The sequence below is a fragment of the Cannabis sativa genome, chromosome 8, assembly GCF_029168945.1.
Source record: "Cannabis sativa cultivar Pink pepper isolate KNU-18-1 chromosome 8, ASM2916894v1, whole genome shotgun sequence".
NCBI classification, from domain to species: Eukaryota; Viridiplantae; Streptophyta; class Magnoliopsida; order Rosales; family Cannabaceae; genus Cannabis; species Cannabis sativa.
Window position 1 is genome coordinate 24,340,025 of NC_083608.1, and position 6,172 is coordinate 24,346,196.

The window sequence follows — 6,172 nt, forward strand, 5'->3', positions numbered from 1 at the left end:
TATTTTCTCATATCATTCCTACTTGCAATCTGCTTATAATTTCTGAATTGATTTTGTGTTAAACCATTATTAATTACTATTTTTTTATTTCGATTTTTTTGTAGTATCTATCAAAATGAATCCCATGTTATCACTGTTGACTGAAAACAAGCTGAATGGATCTAACTTTAATAAGTGGAATGAGAACATTAATATTGCTCTCATAGGAGAAAGTGCCTTGTTTGTTTTAACTGAGCCGTCACCTGAAGTGCCTGGGGACAATGCTTCCAAAGCTGTGAAAGAAAAGTATGAGCGTTGGCAGAAAGTAAATGACAAAGCTCTATACTTTATGCTTTCTAGCATGGTTGACACCCTCAAAACTCGGTTTTCTAAAACTGAGAAGGCTGCTGAAGTTATGACAAAGTTAAATGAGCTATTCGGTAAGGCATCACTTCAGTCACGCTTTGACGCGACTAAGAAGTACATTAATGCACAGATGGAACCTCATCAAAACGTGCGTGACCATCTTCTCCTAATGTCAAGTTATTTCTAAGAAGCCCAGGATCATGGTGCTAAAATGGACAATGCTACTCAAGTAAGTCTTATCTTGAATAGCCTGACTCCAGCATTTCTACCATACACATCAAATTATGTCATGAATAAGAAGGAAATTGACTTTCATGAATTAGTCAATGACCTTCAAGCTTATGAAAATTTGATTGGAGGACCCAAGAAGAAAGGGAGTAAACTTCACAATCCTAGAAATGGTAATGGGACGATGAAACCTGAAGCAAATGTTGCCTCTGCTTCGAAGCCCAAATCGAAGAAGAAGTGGAAGAACACCAAGAAGCGAACAAAAGCCATGAAGAATAAAAAGGCTGCTCCTTCTGGTGATGCTACACTTAAAGGAAAGTGTTTCTACTGCAATGAAAAAGGTCATTGGAAACCCCAATGTCCTAAACTTCTTGCAATGAAACAAGGTATTTCTATTTATAAACTTTAAGAGTTTTAGTGAATTATTATCCAATTGGATTTATGATTCTGGACTAACTTTGTTTATTTGTTTTCTTCTTCTTATAGGCCAAGCTACTTGAACTCAATTGAGTTGGAACGGAAAGCTGGACCAAGGGTGAAATCGTCCAGATGAAGATGAAGCTCTTCAATTTTTTTTTTTTTTTGAATTAATTGTTTTAGTTTAAAGACAATTTGGATTTCAAATTTTAGTTAGGGATATTTATCACTGTTTCTCTCATATTGTTGCAATACTTTTTTTTTTATTATTAATAAAGTTTCTTTATTTTTCGAAATTCAACATTGCAATTTATGAGATTGAGCTTCATTTAATTTATCTTCATCAACAATTACCACATTATATTTATATGTTTGTATGTGTGAGTGTTTTTATTATTGATGCAAATTCTATTATATTTACAACTCTTCATAGAGTTATATTAAATAAACACTAGAAACTATTTCTATGTTTATTAATAATTGTTAATTCGAATACAATTATTAAGAATTTGTTTAATAAAAGGATCTTTTGATCTGATAGGGGTGGAGAAAAGTTAAGAAAACTATGCAGTTCAACGATCTTTTATATCTAATGAACTCTGGATAGTATTCAACTCCACATAAACTCTATCACACTTAGAGTATAATGATCTTTACAACCTTTAGGGGTAGATCATAATCTCTATATACTTAGGGGTGGAGGTTATCCATAGTACCCTATATGTATATACTTAGGGGTGGAGTCTATTCCACAATTCCCTATGTAACACATATCTTCTTTAAACATGGAAGTAATATAATGAGTCAGCTATTATCAATTTAAATTCTTGATCTTGATTGTATGTTCCATTTCGATTTTACTGTTGTAAGTAAAGTTTTTTGATACCTTTGAAAGTTCTTTGATAAAGTTTCACACTACCTTAATTGAGTGGGAGAATTTTAAAATTCTATACCCATCTTCATTAGGTTGATACTTGTGATAGGTACTTAAGAACACTACTGAAAAGCAAATCTAACCATTCACATGGATAGGAATAGCTTATCAGAATTATGAGAATAAGATAAAGAACTCTAGTTCTAGTCCATTCGAATGACTTGAACCTAGAATTCCTAATCCTCATAAAATTTTATGGTATCCTAATTTTGATTACTTTATCTCTGTCATGTATTTTTCACTTCAAATACTAGTCTGCTATGTTGATGACTTAGTCTTAACTTAATGATTCAGACTATTACAAAAGTCACAACTAGGCAACTCTCCAAACAATCAGAGGTTAAAAGTATTATTTAACCAGACATCTGCTATTGAGTGGGAGCTATCTGAGATGTAATCAAATAGGAAACATTAGAAGATACCCAAGAAAGATTTATGAAAGTGATCTATATGTTAGATATTAAGGAACTGTGTATCAGTTGTCCTTGTATCTCACCATCTAATTTCGAGATCTTTGAGATGGTGCTTACTTTGGGGGTGGAGGAATTATTCTATAATAATTCAAGCTCTACCAGAGAAGAACTATAACTTTGTGTATTCGAAAATCAAAGAAAGTTATATCACTGAAGAAAAGTCTACACTGTATTATCCCAATTACATATTTTAAAATATGAGAGATATGTCTTTTGTTTATTCAGATGTACTCTTAAAACAGTAAAGATTTCAGTATCGCTTGATGAGTAAAGCATATAGTAAAGGATGTTTCATAAGTGTATTTATGAACTAGTTTCCAGAAGTTTGGGTGGATTCAATTATACTACACTTGATCTAAAGATCAAGGCATCAGATTGACCTATTTGCACAGTTTGTTTTATATTAGTGCAAGTGGGAGTTTGTTGGGTTTTATGCCCTAAATAAAACTCTTTACAATCTGGTTAGTTATCAACACAAGAAATTTGAAGTGATTGATGTTTGCATGAATTTTACATGCTAATGGTTTAATATGTTTATTACATTCACACACACAAAATCAGTTAAATCCAGATCATATGTTTATTCACAATTACAGTATCGTCAACACAGTGGAATGTGATTGTGATCATATGAATCAAAAGTCTTGGTCCCTGTTTCATTAGTGTTATTGGATTTACACTAATGTGATAATCAGCGATGATGTGTACTTACACTTGGAGTAAGTGTTATGTTCTTTCCAGGACATTAGTAAAGTATACTAGTTTCGAATGTATGGATTATACATTGGACTGGACCGATATTGCAACTAAGTTAAGGTATTACAAACTTACCGTTATATATATCTTTCCAAGTCAATATCAGTAGTTGATCTTAAGATTAAAAGAATCTAAATCCTGGTATGCTTAGGCTCAACTCAGGAGTGCTATTCATGTTCTTTGATTTATTAGTTAAGCCTACTTTTAGGTCAGGGTGATACGTATATTTTGGGAACATGATAGTATGATTGAGTGGGAGTGCTGAACATAAATATGGAATCTATAGCTTCTACTGGTGTATAGAAGTCAAGTGATGATTCCCTTCGAGCTTAGCAAATAGAAGTAAATGGATGAGCTCTTGTTTAACTGACTAATCATTAGATCACTAAACACCATTTACAGGTAGCTAAGTATTTTAAGGGGCAAAATACATTGAGGGGTGAGAACGGTAAAGAAATCCCATCTCGATGTAGATCATCTATATAAAGGATCTTTAAATCACAATAAGATTATAACAATGGTTAAATGAGATAGCATATTGATATCGTGGAACATATAATATGCTCTATATAAGTCTGAGAGTGCAATTCTAAGTTCTAAGAGTGGATTCAACGAAGAATTAATAAGTAGGAATTTACTTGGTAAATTTGGTTCACTTATTGGAAGCTCAGCATATAGATCCATGGTCCCCATTCTAGTTGAGAACATTTTGCTTCTAAGACTCATTAATTGATTGGTGATTGATCAATTATAATTCTAAAGTTAGACTATGTCTAATTTTATGAATTTTCACTAAGCAAGGGTGAAATGGCCTTTCCTTAAAAAATCATGTTGAAATTTGATTTTCCAGTCGAATTTACCTCTTAAATCATGAAGTGCCTCACCACTGCCACTTACAAATTTAACATCAATGGCCAAGCACTGGGCCAAGTTGTTCCTACTTAAGGTATTAGGCAAGGGGATCCTTTATCCCCTTACATCTTTCTCCTTTGCTCTGAAGGCCTTTCCACAAGAAGATTTTGAGGAAAGGGCAGTGGGAATAAAAATTTCCCAAACTGTCCCAAAAATATCCCACCTCCTCTTTGTTGATGACAATATCCTTTTCTATAGGTCCCACATTCAAGCTTATAATGCCATCAAAGACAATCTTGCAACTTATGAGTCAGTCTCGGGGAAACTCGTAAATTTCAACAAATCCTCTGTTTTCTTCTCCCCCAACACTATAATTAAACATACCTGCCACTAACAATTTGGATAAGTACCTCGGCTTGCTAAAAATGTGTATGAAACTGAAAAAAATTCGTGTGGCATCGATCAGGTTATAATTGCCAGATTTTTTTATTTTTTTCAAAAAATAATTAGCTTCGGTGCACTAATTTTTTGCTTCAGTTATGAACCGAAGCTATTTTTTTTTTTTGAACTAAAGCAAATAATTAATTAGCGTCGGTTCATAACTGAAGCAAAAAAGATAACTATTTGTGTCTACGGTTATAACGTCGGGTACACCAACCGAAGCACATTCTTTATATGTCACTTAAAAATGAAAGCAAAAAGTCTTTTTTGTAGTAGTGGGCGTCCAGTGAAGAGGTAGGACCTGTGGAGGAGCAGGCATGCCTTCAAAAATGAAAGTCTTAAGCTGGAATGCTCGAGGGCTCAGGAGTGATCGAGCATTCTTAAATCTCCCACTGTTAGTTAAATTATATAAGTCTTCTTTGCTTTCTGTGATGGAGTCCAGGTTATGTAAGGGTGCTATTGACAATATTACAGTTAAGTTGGGTTTTGCCCATGGTTTTGAGGTCCCCTGAGTTAGTTTTGGTGGGGGCCTTCTGTTCTTTTAGAATTCGGACATTGATGTATTTATAACTAACTTTGCAATCAATCATGTTCATTGCTATGTCTCTACAGTCAATTTTCTTAGTTTTAATTTTACTGGTTTTTATGGTGCACCTTGCCCCACAAATTGCCACCATACTTGGCAGATTCTTAATAGAATTAGGATTTCTTGTTTTCCCTTACCTTGGCTTCTTATGAGAGATTTTCATAGTTTTTTGACTTAGGACGATAAGAGTTACGGCAATATTAGAAACGGTCCTTCAGATGCTTTTAGAGACTTTATTAATAAGTTTCATGTCGAAGCCCTTAATTTTCAAGGGTCTCGTATGACTTGGAATAATAACCATGTTGGTCTTAGTAATGTTCAGGAAATATTAGATTGGGCCCTTGCCAATAATCACTAGTTTGTGATTTTTCCTAATGCCTCCTTTAGCCATCTTTATTTTTTGGCTCTCGCCATAGAGCCATCATGGTGAAGTTTGATGTCAAACTTCCAAATGGTAGCCAACCCCTAAAAAATAGGTGTTTTCTATTTGAGAATATTTGGCTTACCGAGCCAAATTGGAATTAGGTCATTTTTAAAGCTTGGGATCACTCAATTAGCAGTGACTCCCCCATCCAAAAACTTGCTTCTACTCAAGATTCTTGTGTTGAACAATTGTCCTAATGGAAGCATAAGTCTTTCTTGGAATTCCCTAAGAAAATTGCCCAAGCCCAACAAAATCCCGAGCAGGCTAGAACATCCCTTGACCATTCTGAGGTTTCCATCCTCAAGATTAGAAGGCTTCAATCTCATTTGGACAATCTTCTTGCCAAGGAGGAAATGTACTGGAAGCAACGTTCTAGAGTTAATTGGCTCTATGCTGGTGATAAGAACACACGTTTCTTCCATATATTTGCTTCCACTAGGAGAAATACTAATCACATTAATCACCAACTCCTTGATGATGGCTCAAAAGTTGTCAATATTGATGACATTCTGTCTGAGATTGAAAGGTACTTTACTGAGGTTTTCACATCACAAAATACCTACGATAGTGCTATGGATCAGGCCTAATCTGGCATAGCTAATTAGCTCTACCCTGATCAGTGTCAGCTCCTTAATTAAGATTTTTCCCCTGATGAAGTTAGGTAGGCCTTATTCCAAATGCCTCTTGATAAAGCCCCTGGAGTTGATGGTTTTAAT